The sequence below is a fragment of the Uranotaenia lowii genome, chromosome 3 (genome assembly GCF_029784155.1).
Source record: "Uranotaenia lowii strain MFRU-FL chromosome 3, ASM2978415v1, whole genome shotgun sequence".
In the NCBI taxonomy this organism is placed as follows: domain Eukaryota; kingdom Metazoa; phylum Arthropoda; class Insecta; order Diptera; family Culicidae; genus Uranotaenia; species Uranotaenia lowii.
The window spans coordinates 341,641,217-341,655,953 of NC_073693.1; positions in this window are offsets into that span (position 1 = coordinate 341,641,217).

Genomic DNA, 14,737 nt, shown 5'->3' on the forward strand with positions numbered 1-14,737 from the left:
TTTAAATTTTATCAATTTTCTATATAGAGTTTAAATTTTTGTAATTTTTTCAGCTTTTTTTAAATTTAGGTCAGATATTAAGTGATTTTTTTCAGTTTTATCAAACTTATACTTTTTATAATTTTTTGTCACTTTATCAAATTTTTTTTTCTTTTTAGCCAAGTTTCAACGGTTATTTTTTCAAAACTTAGTTGTTTTGTAAATTTTTGTTATGTTTGTCTTTTATGTCATTTCAATGTTTTCGGAAAGGTTTTTGGAAACTTCTTGTATTTTTTGTGATTACTATCAATTTTTATCATTTTGTGATTTTTTTTCATTTTCAATCGGTTTTGTTTTTTTTGCTTGCCACGAGTATCCTGCACTTAAAGTTTAACCTAAATGCAAAATTATACATAACATTTTGGGTATCTTAAAAATACTAATTTTGTAAAATTTGGTTTAATGGATTCTGAAATATAGAATGCCAAATTTTCCTTTTTCCCGGCTAAAATTTCTTCGCGGACCTAAATGTTATTTGTTTTTTTTTTATTTAATTTTTTTTCAATTTTATTATTTTTGTTTTTTTTAATGTTTGGATATATTGCAATTTTTTTATTACTGTTATTTTATCTTTTCTTGTTATCTTTGTTTCTGGCTGTGGCGTTTATTTTTGTAATTTTATGTTTTTTTTTTGTCATTTTTTATGATTTTATCAGTTTGCTTATGTAGGCCAATTTTTGTGGTCAATTTTATGCCATTTGACATTTTTTCACGTTTATCTCTTTTGCCAATTTTGTTGTCATTTTGAAATTTTATCAATTGTCTACTTAAAGCTTTATTTTAACTTTTTTTTTTAAATTTTTGGTTGGATGTTTTGTGATATTTTTTTTAAGTTATATCACACGTATACTTTTCGTAATTTTTTGTGATTTTATCAATTTTTTCGTTTTGGACAATTTTCAGCGGTTATTTTTCAATACTTAGTCATTTTGAGTTTTTATGTTTGTAATTTATATTATCTTGTGTTTTTTTATTTGGAAATTTGGTTTTTGTTTTGTTTTTTTTTGTGTTTTTTCTGTAATGCTGTTTTTGCCATATTCCTATTCCTTTTATTTCGAAGTTTAGTTTAGTTTTTGGTTTTTGAAATTCGGTATTTTGTTTTAAATTTTATCATTTTTTTCTTCTTTCAATTTCTTTGAAAAAAAGAAATTTTTTTGTCATGTTTGCCATTTTTGTTGTTTTGTGGTTTTTCTATAATTGTTTTTTTTATTTTATTTTTTTTTTGTGTATTGTAATTTTTTCATATCTTAACGAATGAAATTTACATTTCTCATGTTTGTTCCCATTGTTTTTTTTAATCTTTTATCTATTCGTCTTTCTTTTTTGTCATTTTTGCCATATTCCTATTTCTTATCTTTCTTCGAAATTTAGTTTAGTTTTTGATTTCTGAAATTCTGTATTTTGTTTTAAATTTTATCAATTTTTCAATTTTTATATTTTTATATTTTTGCCATTTTGTCGATATAAATCATTTTTATCATGTTAGTTGTTTTGTAGTTTTTCTATAATGTTTTTTTTTTGTATTTTGTATTTTTTTTTGTAATGTTGTAATTTTTTTTATATTTAAACGAATCAAATGTACAAATAATGTTTTAAAGTTTTACTTTTTTCGTATGTTTGTCCCCTTTGTTTTTTATCTTTTATCTATTCATCTATCTTTTTTGACATTTTTGTCATTTTCTTATTTCTTATCATTCTTCCGAATTTAAGTTTAGTTTTTGATTTCTGAAATAATGTATTTTGTTTCAAATTTTATAATTTTTTCAATTTTTATCTTTTTGCCATTTTGTCGAAATAAATTATTTTTATCATGTTTGCCATTTTAGTTGTTTTGTGGTTTTTCTTTAATTGTTTTTTTTTGTATTTTGTATTTTTTTTGTATATTGTAATTTTTTTATATCTAAACGAATCAAATTTACAAACATTTTTTTAAGTTTTAACTTTTTTCTTATGTTTGTCCCCTTTGTTTTTTTTAATCTTTTATCTATTCATCTATCTTTTTTGTTATTTTTGCCATATTCCATTTTCTTCTCTTTCTTTCGAAGTTTAGAAGTTTGTTATTTTGGTTCTCTTGTAAAACATTTCATTATCAACCTTTTTGTTCTTTATTTTTTAATATTTTTTTTGTTTGTAATTTTTTTAATTTTCCAATTTGGGTTATTTAAATAGTTTTTAATTTTTTTAAATTTTTTTTTGTTATTTGTTTTTTTTTCATACTTTATAATTTTTGTGTTTTTGGCTACGATTCTTTTTTCGTGTTGTTTTACAATTTTTTGTCATTTTTGGCATTTTTTCTAGGTTTTTCAAATGAATATCTATTGTCTGTTTTAGCCGTTTGTCTGTTTTGTCAATTTGGCTTTTTTTGTGCTATGTGAAACTTTGTACTGATCATTTTAAATTAATTTGTTCATGGTTGGTTGGTGGTATTTAGAAAGACTGTATTTGAGACCATCCTTATGTACCGAACTAGAAATGTTAAGGGGAGAAAATAATCACTTTCAGAAATTTTGTCACTTTCTGAGATAGCCAAAATTAGCAAAAAAACGTATCCGAGGCCGACCAGCATCAGTAGAACTTATCTTATATCTATCATCTTTATTTTTTGTACTTTTTAAGGAGAGATTAGCCGTCTGTTTTCACCCTCGAAAAGAATTTTAAGTGTAAGCTTCAATAAATTTATGTTCATCTACTTAATATATGTCAGCTCTTCTTAAGATTGATCGTGCACCTTTACGTATGCCAACTGTTAACTTAAAGAAGTGACCTGGGAAAACAATGTTAACTTTCTTTGAATGTAGTTTCATAATTTGTAATAAACCAATAACTGAATCTAGGTCGCTCGAAAAAAATGGCGCTTGAAACAGATAAATAAATTAGCTTAACAGTTGGCAAACGTATCGGGAAGCATTTTTTTTAATGAGCTTTAAGCAACCAAGAGAGGTAGGTATCTATACATAGCAAAAATCACTACCTCAACATACATAGTAGTATGATGCCTGCCTGATCTGGCAGAACAAGTTTTAGCACTTTCATTTTTGTCGTCGTCGTTCGACATATCCCTCTTCGAAAACTGGCAGCAGCAGCAGCAAAAATACAGCTTTCGGCGCTTAGTTACTTGCTTGTAAGTTTACGTTTACGTTGCCGAGAGCCATATGTTGTTGGGGTTGAGTCAGCTTGATCGAGCGGGTAATTGCAAAACTGCAACCGGAAATTCGCACTAGCAACGATACTCTTTTTTTCCGTCTTGCATCCCTCTTCTGGCTCTAAACCTTCGATTACTGGCTTCTTTTATTGATTTCTTGAAGCTCCTCAACCCCTTCTAATTGCTGCTGCTGCTGCCATCGAAAGTCGTCGTCGAAGAGGAAGGGGGTAGGTCGATCATTGATCAGATCCGTCCAAGTTTGTCCGCGCGCCATTCAAACGACCGAAGACCACCTTTTTGCGCAAATGGTCCGCGCGCTGGCTGTGAGAAATTGACTTTATCGAAGTTTATGAGCGATTCGCACACTTTGCGCCCAGGAAAATGAGCGATATCTTAGCAGCCAGCTATCGACCGGCTGACCGGAAGGCTTAGACGGAAAAATGTCTGGTCCAGCCATGGCACGGTGCGTTGATCAGTGGAAAAAGGTCAAAAATATTACTTTAGGAAAACCAAAGGTTCAAATGTCGTGAATGAATGTGCTTTTGACATATATTTACCGGTTTTTTCCCTGAAACCAAAGTTTTAGCATTCTAGTTGTTGTAGTACACATCAACTAGAATGTTAAAAGAATTGTTTTAACAATTATGTAGAAAACTTGTAAATTTCGTAGATGATGAACTTTCAAGATCTCTCAACGACTTTTACACCATCATCAATTAAAGGAGTGAACTGCCAAATAAAACACAGTGATGGGACTTTCTTGATTTGCAAATAAAAGTTCTCCATAAGGTCTCGTAAGATTGTTTGGTTTGAATCCTATTTAAATTTAATATAAAATATCCCGTTTTGAAAGTAGAAGGAACAAGGTGGAATAATTTAAAGAAATATTTCGCATTTACATTGATTTTTTTTTTGGCATCTCTCGCCTTTTCAGTTTGACAGTATTTTTATGTGAAAACTCTATGATGATACCAAAATTTGTTGTTTGATTTTGATAAAATAACTCTTTCGAATTTTGTCTCCTTCTCAAAGAGAAACATGATTTTCACAACAATCTCTTTATGTTTAAAGTTGATTTTGTATGGGAGCCCCCTTTCTGAGTAGAGCATATTTTGGCAAAACTTAAACATTTTCTATTCGAGAGAAAGGATTACAAGGTTTAAAAAATAATTAAGTCAACATTAACAAGTAGAAAACATATTTTTTATGACTTTTGTCCATTGGCTGGATGCATTTGGTTCCACTGTGCATTTGGTTCCACTATCTTTCAACCAACTACCACTTCTCATTTAGTTGATTTGACTGTTGTTGTTTTTTTCGTCTTTATTCCGCTAAACCACTAGCTAGCGTTTATGTCAATATAAGTAAGTTGGGGCTGACCTAATATTAATGCACTGCAATCTTTCGCTTTTCTTCCTCCTTATTTCAGGTGTACGTCGGGGCGCTATCACTGCACTATGAGGCGCTCAGCGTCGAAGCTTCGAAGCAGACCACAGCAGAAGAGATCGTTTCCTGCATCGTCGAACGGCTGGGACTGTCGGTTAGTTCACTACCTATAGTTACTACTACCCGATTTTATTTATTATTCAATACCTGCCTCAGCTAGCCGTCTTCAATTTTGGCACCGGTTTTGTAACTTGAAGTGGAAGTATCGGTATGATTAATTAGTTTTAATGCCGGATTGATTGGAACCATTAAGGCTGCAGCTAGTTACGGAATTGCGCCAAAGAAAAACACTGCGGTGGGTCATTGAGTGAATGAACTGAACTAATTTGGATTGTTTATTTTTTTACAGGGAAACAATTACGAACTTGCCGAGGTGGCCGGAGAGTGCAAGGAGCGACGACTCTCGCCGCAGGAGAAACCCGTCTCGGTCATGCTGCTGTGGCCGATGCACTCGGAGAAAGATTTTCATAGGTGAGTGACAAAAATTGGTTCAGGAATAAAAATGTCTTAAGCCGTTGGATTATGATAAGATAAGGTGCGGGAACAACCGCACACGAAAAAAGGTCGTGAAATGTGCGCCAAGCATATCAGATGTGCAACCTCAAAACGTGTATTGGTAACTGAAAAAAATCAAACTCATCAAAAAAATGACAAGAATGACAAAAATGACAAATTGACAAAAATGACAAAAATGACAAAAATGACAAAAATGACAAAAATGATAAAAATTACAAAAAAAAAAAAATGACAAAAATGACCAAAATGAAAAAAAATGAAAAAAATGACAGAAATTCCCAAAATGACCAAAATGACCAAACTGACCAAAATGACCAAAATGACCAAAATGACCGAAATGACTAAAATAACCAAAAATGACGAAAATGACAAAAATGACAAAAATGACAAAAATGACAAAAATGACAAAAATGACAAAAATGACAAAAATGACAAAAATGACAAAAATGACAAAAATGACAAAAATGACAAAAATGACAAAAATGACAAAAATGACAAAAATGACAAAAATGACAAAACTGACAAAAATGACAAAAATGACAAAAATGACAAAAATGACAAAAATGACCAAAATGAAAAAAATGAAAAAAATGACAGAAATTCCCAAAATGACCAAAATGACCAAACTGACCAAAATGACCAAAATGACCAAAATGACCGAAATGACTAAAATAACCAAAAATGACGAAAATGACAAAAATGACGAAAACGACAAAAAAGGAAAAATATGACAAAAATGACAAAAATGACAAAAATGACAAAAATAACAAAAATGACAAAAATGACAAAAATGACAAAAATGACAAAAATGACAAAAATGACAAAAATGACAAAAATGACAAAAATGACAAAAATGACAAAAATGACAAAAATGACAAAAATGACAAAAATGACAAAAATGACAAAAATGACAAAAATGACAAAAATGACAAAAATGACAAAAAATGACAAAAATGACAAAAATGACAAAAATGACAAAAATGAAAAAAATGACAAAAACGACAAAAATGACGAAAATGACAAAAATGACCAAAATGACCAAAATGACCAAAATGACCAAAATGACCAAAATGACCAAAATGACCAAAATGACCAAAATGACCAAAATGACAAAAATGACAAAAATAACAAAAAAAAAACAAAAATGACAAAAATGACAAAAATGACAAAAATGACAAAAATGACAAAAATGACAAAAATGACAAAAATGACAAAAATGACAAAAATGACAAAAATGACAAAAATACAAAAATGACAAAAATGACAAAAATGACAAAAATGACAAAAATGACAAAAATGACAAAAATGACAAAAATGACAAAAATGACAAAAATGACAAAAATGACAAAAATGACAAAAATGACAAAAATGACAAAAATGACAAAAATGACAAAAATGACAAAAATGACAAAAATGACAAAAATGACAAAAATGACAAAAATGACAAAAATGACAAAAATGACAAAAATGACAAAAATGACAAAAATGACAAAAATGACAAAAATGACAAAAATGACAAAAATGACAAAAATGACAAAAATGACAAAAATGACAAAAATGACAAAAATGACAAAAATGACAAGAATGATAAGAATGACAAAAATGACAAAAATGACTAAAATGACTAAAATGACAAAAATGACAAAAATGACAAAAATGACAAAAATGAAAAAAATGAAAAAAATGTCAAAAACGACAAAAATGACAAAAATGACGAAAATGACAAAAATGACCAAAATGACCAAAATGACCAAAATGACTAAAATGACTAAAATGACTAAAATGACTAAAATGACTAAAATGACTAAAATGACTAAAATGACTAAAATGACTAAAATGACAAAAATGACAAAAATGACAAAAATGACAAAAATGACAAAAATGACAAAAATGACAAAAATGACAAAAATGACAAAAATGACAAAAATGACAAAAATGACAAAAATGACAAAAATGACAAAAATGACAAAAATGACAAAAATGACAAAAATGACAAAAATGACAAAAATGACAAAAATGACAAAAATGACAAAAATGACAAGAATGATAAGAATGACAAAAATGACAAAAATGACTAAAATGACTAAAATGACAAAAATGACAAAAATGACAAAAATGTCAAAAATAACAAAAATGACAAAAATGACAAAAATGACAAAAATGACAAAAATGACAAAAATGACCAAAATGACAAAAATGACAAAAATGACAAAAATGACAAAAATGACAAAAATGACAAAAATGACAAAAATGACAAAAATGACTAAAATGACTAAAATGACTAAAATGACTAAAATGACTAAAATGACTAAAATGACTAAAATGACTAAAATGACTAAAATGACTAAAATGACTAAAATGACTAAAATGACTAAAATGACTAAAATGACTAAAATGACTAAAATGACTAAAATGACTAAAATGACCAAAATGGGCAAAATGACCAAAATGACTAAAATGACTAAAATGACTAAAATGACTAAAATGACTAAAATGAAAAAAATGTCAAAAACGACAAAAATGACAAAAATGACGAAAATGACGAAAATGACAAAAATGACAAAAATGACCAAAATGACCAAAATGACCAAAATGACAAAAATGACTAAAATGACTAAAATGACAAAAATGACAAAAATGACAAAAATGACAAAAATGACAAAAATGACAAAAATGACAAAAATGACTAAAATGACAAAAATGACTAAAATGACAAAAATGACAAAAATGACAAAAATGACAAAAATGACAAAAATGACAAAAATGACAAAAATGAAAAAAATGAAAAAAATGTCAAAAACGACAAAAATGACAAAAATGACGAAAATGACAAAAATGACCAAAATGACCAAAATGACCAAAATGACCAAAATGACAAAAATGACTAAAATGACTAAAATGACTAAAATGACTAAAATGACTAAAATGACTAAAATGACTAAAATGACTAAAATGACTAAAATGACTAAAATGACTAAAATGACTAAAATGACTAAAATGACTAAAATGACAAAAATGACAAAAATGACAAAAATGACAAAAATGACAAAAATGACAAAAATGACAAAAATGACTAAAATGACTAAAATGACTAAAATGACTAAAATGACAAAAATGACAAAAATGACAAAAATGACAAAAATGACAAAAATGACAAAAATGACAAAAATGACAAAAATGACAAAAATGACAAAAATGACAAAAATGACAAAAATGACAAAAATGACAAAAATGACAAAAATGACAAAAATGACAAAAATGACAAAAATGACAAAAATGACAAAAATGACAAAAATGACAAAAATGACAAAAATGACAAAAATGACAAAAATGACAAAAATGACAAAAATGACAAACATGACAAAAATGACAAAAATGACAAAAATGACAAAAATGACAAAAATGACAAAAATGACAAAAATGACAAAAATGACAAAAATGACAAAAATGACAAAAATGACAAAAATGACAAAAATGACAAAAATGACAAAAATGACAAAAATGACAAGAATGATAAGAATGACAAAAATGACTAAAATGACTAAAATGACTAAAATGACAAAAATGACAAAAATGACAAAAATGTCAAAAATAACAAAAATGACAAAAATGACAAAAATGACAAAAATGACAAAAATGACAAAAATGACAAAAATGACAAAAATGACAAAAATGACAAAAATGACAAAAATGACAAAAATGACAAAAATGACAAAAATGACAAAAATGACAAAAATGACAAAAATGACAAAAATGACAAAAATGACAAAAATGACAAAAATGACAAAAATGACAAAAATGACAAAAATGACAAAAATGACAAAAATGACTAAAATGACTAAAATGACTAAAATGACTAAAATGACTAAAATGACTAAAATGACTAAAATGACTAAAATGACTAAAATGACTAAAATGACTAAAATGACTAAAATGACTAAAATGACTAAAATGACTAAAATGACTAAAATGACTAAAATGACTAAAATGACTAAAATGACTAAAATGACTAAAATGACTAAAATGACTAAAATGACAAAAATGACTAAAATGACTAAAATGACTAAAATGACTAAAATGACTAAAAAAAAACGAACACACACATATAGGATCTCAGTGAAACATCATGTTTCTTTGAAGAGATCTAATTTACTTAACTCTAAGGCGTACAATCTTTCAAGGATATAATTGGCTAGCATCTTACAAATGCTAAAACCACCAGACCACTGAAAGTGTACTATGTGTGCCGTGATCGGGATTCGATCTCATGGACTCTGGCTTAGAAGACTGGAACGCTGTCCTCTAGGCCACGGCCGGCGGCGACTAAAATGACTAAAGTGACTAAAATGACTAAAATGACAAAAATGACAAAAATGACTAAAATGACTAAAATGACTAAAATGACTAAAATGACTAAAATGACTAAAATGACTAAAATGACTAAAATGACTAAAATGACTAAAATGACTAAAATGACTAAAATGACTAAAATGACTAAAATGACTAAAATGACTAAAATGACTAAAATGACTAAAATGACAAAAATGGCAAAAATGACTAAAATGACAAAAATAACTACTATGACTAAAATGACAAAAATGACTTAAATAAATAAAATGATTGAAATGACTAAAATGACTAAAATGACAAAATGACAAAATGACAAAAATGACTAAAATGACTAAAATGACTAAAATGACTAAAATGACTAAAATGACTAAAAAGATTAAAATGATCAGAATGACAAAAATGACAAAAATTACAAAAATGACAAAAAGGAAAAAAATGACGAAATTGATAAGAATTTCAAAAAGTACAAGGATTACAAAAATGACAAATATGACAACAACATTAAGTTTTTTATAAACTAGATGAGTTTGTTTCGTTGAACATGCTTTAATCCGTTCAAAAGTCTCAAAAAATAATAGAAATTTTCCTGTATATTCTCGTGTGTCGCCAGATTTGATTTACTTCGTCATCCAATTGATGTCAAAACATTAGCTTAGCTCACGTGAGCAGTTTCCTCCCATGTAATGTTTTCCTCTTTGGACGAATAACACCGGTTGACAGGACATTAGTCATATTTTTTAAATATTTTTTGTTGTTGGTCTGAAAGTTTGAAAGAAATCTGCATTCCAAAAACAAATTTTGAGCCGCACCATTAGTTCCCTCACCATCAAAGAGAGGAGAAATAATAAAGGGAAAATGATGTTTTGTTGTTATTGCTGGTAAACAGTTTTGAATCATTAAACACACTGGACCCCACAATTCCATTAAATCATTTTTCCAAACGGTTGGCTGTCTGATGCAACATAATCTACTATAAGTGACGCTGAAAACCCGTGTCCACATCCTAGGAAAATGATTTACTATTAGCATTGGCCCCGGATTGGTCTAAGTGTTTTAGCGCACAGTAAGTAAGCAACTAGCGCGCGCCCTCCTCATATTCGTCCGCCTGTTCCTTACTTTGGCTCCTAGTTCGTCAACAACAACTACAACCTCTGTAGGGCAAAGGGGGGTGGCAGGTTTTGGCGAGAAATTTACGCTTCGCGTTTAGCAGCATGGTGAAAAGTGAAATTGCCTTCCTCGGTCGCGGACATACAACATATTTACCTATCTACCCTCATCCTATTGGCGGTGTAGAGGAGACTTGCGCGAAATTACTTCCAGCTTGACATAATAAATACACGATGATGGTGTGGCGGAATATGATGAAGTTTGGCCGCGGCCTGAGTGCCTCTATAATAATAACAACAGCATCATCATCATCATCGTAGCCAGCGTCATCATCAACGTAATTTAGAGGAAAACAAATCAACTCGAAAGAAGACTGAGTGTAGGCTGTGACTCGGTTAGATGGATGATGATGATGATCGTGATGGAGATGACTAGGATAGGATGGGTACTTCATAATTGGTACACCCTGTACACATCAACAACTGAACTAAAATCTACTAAAAGCCTATGTTATTGGTTTTCTGCTTTTCGCCATACTTAGGCTTTTGAAGATGCCAAAAATGTCATACGATGCCAATCGACATAGTTACTATTTGGAGAAAATGTCCTGAGTTCTCAACATACATGAATGACCCAACATGCATTACGTTTTATTTGGAAGTCATTAGATAATGTTTTCGAAGTACTTCCAGGGAAAAGTTATAAAAAGCTGTCTCCCTTTTTTCGAACAAAATGTAGCCGGGTGACCATCCAAACTTTCTAAGAACTCATGACTAAATAGTAGTTTTTCCCTTTAACCGGCGACTCTCCTGGCGATGGTATTGATAGCGCTTATCGGAAGTAACACTTCGTTCTACTCTAGAGTCAATATTTGGTCAATAGTAGCCACCGAAGGCCGACTCAATACACGCTTCGCACTTCAATGTTTGTCCAATTCAGGTTGTTTCGGACCTGATGCCGCGGACTTGCTTCGTACTCGATTATCGGGACAGTTTTATCTCGATTTCAAGGGAACACAAAGTATGTTTAACTAGGTATCGTCAAAGTATTTATGAATTGTGTGTAACCGCCTATAAACTTGTAGTCCTTTAATTTTTTTTTAAATTGAACAGCAGCTTTCACTGCTGATTATTTTATGGTTTGAAGATCAGGCTCTGGGATCAGAATCCAGGATTTGAAGACAAACTTAAGTCAGAGCCAGAATCCGGGGTTGGTATCCGGGACCAGATTACAATCAGGCAGGATATAGTATCAAATCCAGGGTCAGAATCAAAAGCCGTAATCCAGATCTTGGATCAACATCAGGATCTAGGATCTTAACCCAGAATCAGGATCCTGAATCAGGATTTAGGTTCGGGACGAGAATCTTCATGTATCTGGAATCAGGATCAGAACCTAGGATATGGATTTGCTTCCAGGATCAGATCCAGGATACATGATCGATCAGCATCAAGTATCAAGCCAAGTATACAGCCACAGATCAGGTATCAGGTTCCAGAAAAGGGGTAGGCTTGATAGCGGCCTTTGTGACAGCTGGCATTGTCCTCTTAGAGCATCCGCTTTGCATCTGTCTGAAAGAAACCACATAAAACATGTTCTAGTTTCCCCAGATCCCATCACTTGACAAATGAGAATGGGAACAATCTACGGTCAAGCAACAGGGAGCCATCGGGGATATACTCGAATGAATTGACCGAGTTCTAATTTTTGGTTGCCGGCAGTAGAGAATTTACGAAGCAAAAATCATTTTCCCGCTTCTCCCATTCCCATCCCATCCCGGGATCCGAGTCCGAAAGCAGATCTAGAATCCATAACCCGGTTCAACATGGAACCGAAATCAAGGGTTGGTATTCTGAATCAGGACTCAAACCCAGGATCAGCAACCACGATCTAGATCCGGAACTCAAAACCAGATTTAAACACTTTGAATCCGAGTTCAGGATCAGGACGAAGATTCCGGGATCAGAATCGAAATCTGGAAAATGGATCCAGGATCAGAATCCAATAACAAGATTTGTAATAGATTGCGAATTCAGGGTTATAACACAGAATTCAGGATCGGGATCAAGTATTAACTATCCCGGACCAGAAACGGAAACAAGAATCCGAGATCAGGATCTAGAATCTGAGATCAGGGTTCAGGGTCATAATCCGGGTTAAGAATTCGGTATAATAATGTCGGATCATGATCACAGTGGGATGGCCATAGAACCGAGAAAACCGGGAAAAACCCGGAATTTAAAATCGCAACAGGAAAACTGGTAAAAAACGGGATTTTAGACCCAAAACTGAAAAAATTATAAAAGGAAACCACAATTCAGTTTTGTTTCTAAGATTAGGGATTCAACCTAATATTCGGAATCCAGAATTAAAATTTCAATTTTCAAGCCAAAATTGAACTTAATAAATTGGGAACAAAAAAAGAAAGTTTTGAAATTTAAAAAAGTACACTCTGATATCCCTTCAATTGCCTCTAACTTGACAAAACTCACGTTTTTCCGGAACACGTAGATTGTGACTATCTCGAAAAGGAGATAAGAAATTAAAAAGTCATTTGTAATTTGTCCAAGTAGGTACCTGACACTCATTAAAAAACAATCAATCATATAAGCGAATTAAGTTAAATTTTGAATTCAGAACTCTCTGTTGCAGACTTCGAAATGTAAAAAAAGGTTATATTATAATTTTCTAGTGAATTAAACAGAGCTCAAGAGTTAAACACAAGACAAAAATAAACCCACAATTTTTTTGCATGATACTGTGTCTTATGGTAGCTTAAAAATAATTAGCGGTGTGCTTTAGGAGACTTTTCACTTTTAAACTCATATTTGACGAAATTTTCAGAGCATTTCTTCAGTAAATCGTGTATAAAATTAACGTTTGATTGCGTACAAAACAAAAAGTTACATCTATAGATTTAAAATATAAGCACTACATTTTGGCATATAACTTGGAACTTAGATTAAAGCAGAATCCATTTTTCAAAAAAAAAATCATCTTTAAGAGGGTGACTAAAAACACTTCAAATTTTAATTTTGTTATCGAAACACGTCAGCAGCGTGCAAATTATTTTGAAAATCCTAAATAAACAATTTGGATGCAGCTTGTTTAAAAAAATGGAACCCAGTTGAGTTTTTGAAAAAAAAATTGCAGTACAGAACAGATAGAAAATCATTTCCAATTTTATAAAGTACAAACGTCTAACTCAATTACAAGGTAGTATGTTGTATTAACTTTAAATTTTACCATAATTTGTGAGGAATATACAATTTATGGATACATTTATGTTTTCTTAGCTTTACCAAACAGCTTTATAATAAACAGTCCAAAATTTCATTCGGCCAATATCCCGGTAAATGTAGGATATCACTGGATTGGAAAGATTCCTTTGAAATTTCAAACTTTTTCGAGCTCTGCTGGAAATGAAATTCTTAAATCCGGACAATCCGGAATGCTCACTTTATAAGCGTAATTTTTTTTTTAATTATTTCAGCATTGAAACACTTTCATATGTGAATTTCGAATTTCATTGAGTAATTATCTTCTAAACATGAATACATCAATTTTTTAGTCTTATATTTTTCCAGATTTGTGATTCTGTGTTTTAAACATTTAAGTTCAATTACTAATTTATGTTTTCAAAAGTAACGTAAGATAAAAGTTTGTGTTTTTATTCTTAATTTAAAATTGTAATCCGAATAACATTTTCCAATTTTCAACACATTACATGAACACATTTTTTTGTGTAGATATGAAATCAATCATTTGGATTGATTTAAAATTATGATTTCAATTTGTGACTAATTCATTATTGGCATTAATGGATTGAATATTACGCAAATTCGTAGTCAGAATTAAAATTCAAAATCAAGTTTAACAGTTGAAATCTAGTATGACGACAGAATAAGCTGTTTTTCAACTCTAAGTTCACCGAATAATTACTTCGAAGAACAATATTTTTGGTGGTTATCATAAATATCATGTTTTGGTAAAATGTCGTTTGAAAATTCATAAATCCATTTTTAATTTTTTTTTTAATCAAAATAAGCCCATGAAAACTCATCCAGGGTTGCTAGCGAACCGGGAATACCGGGAAAAACTTTGGAATTACATCTCGTCACCTGGAAACCGGGAAAA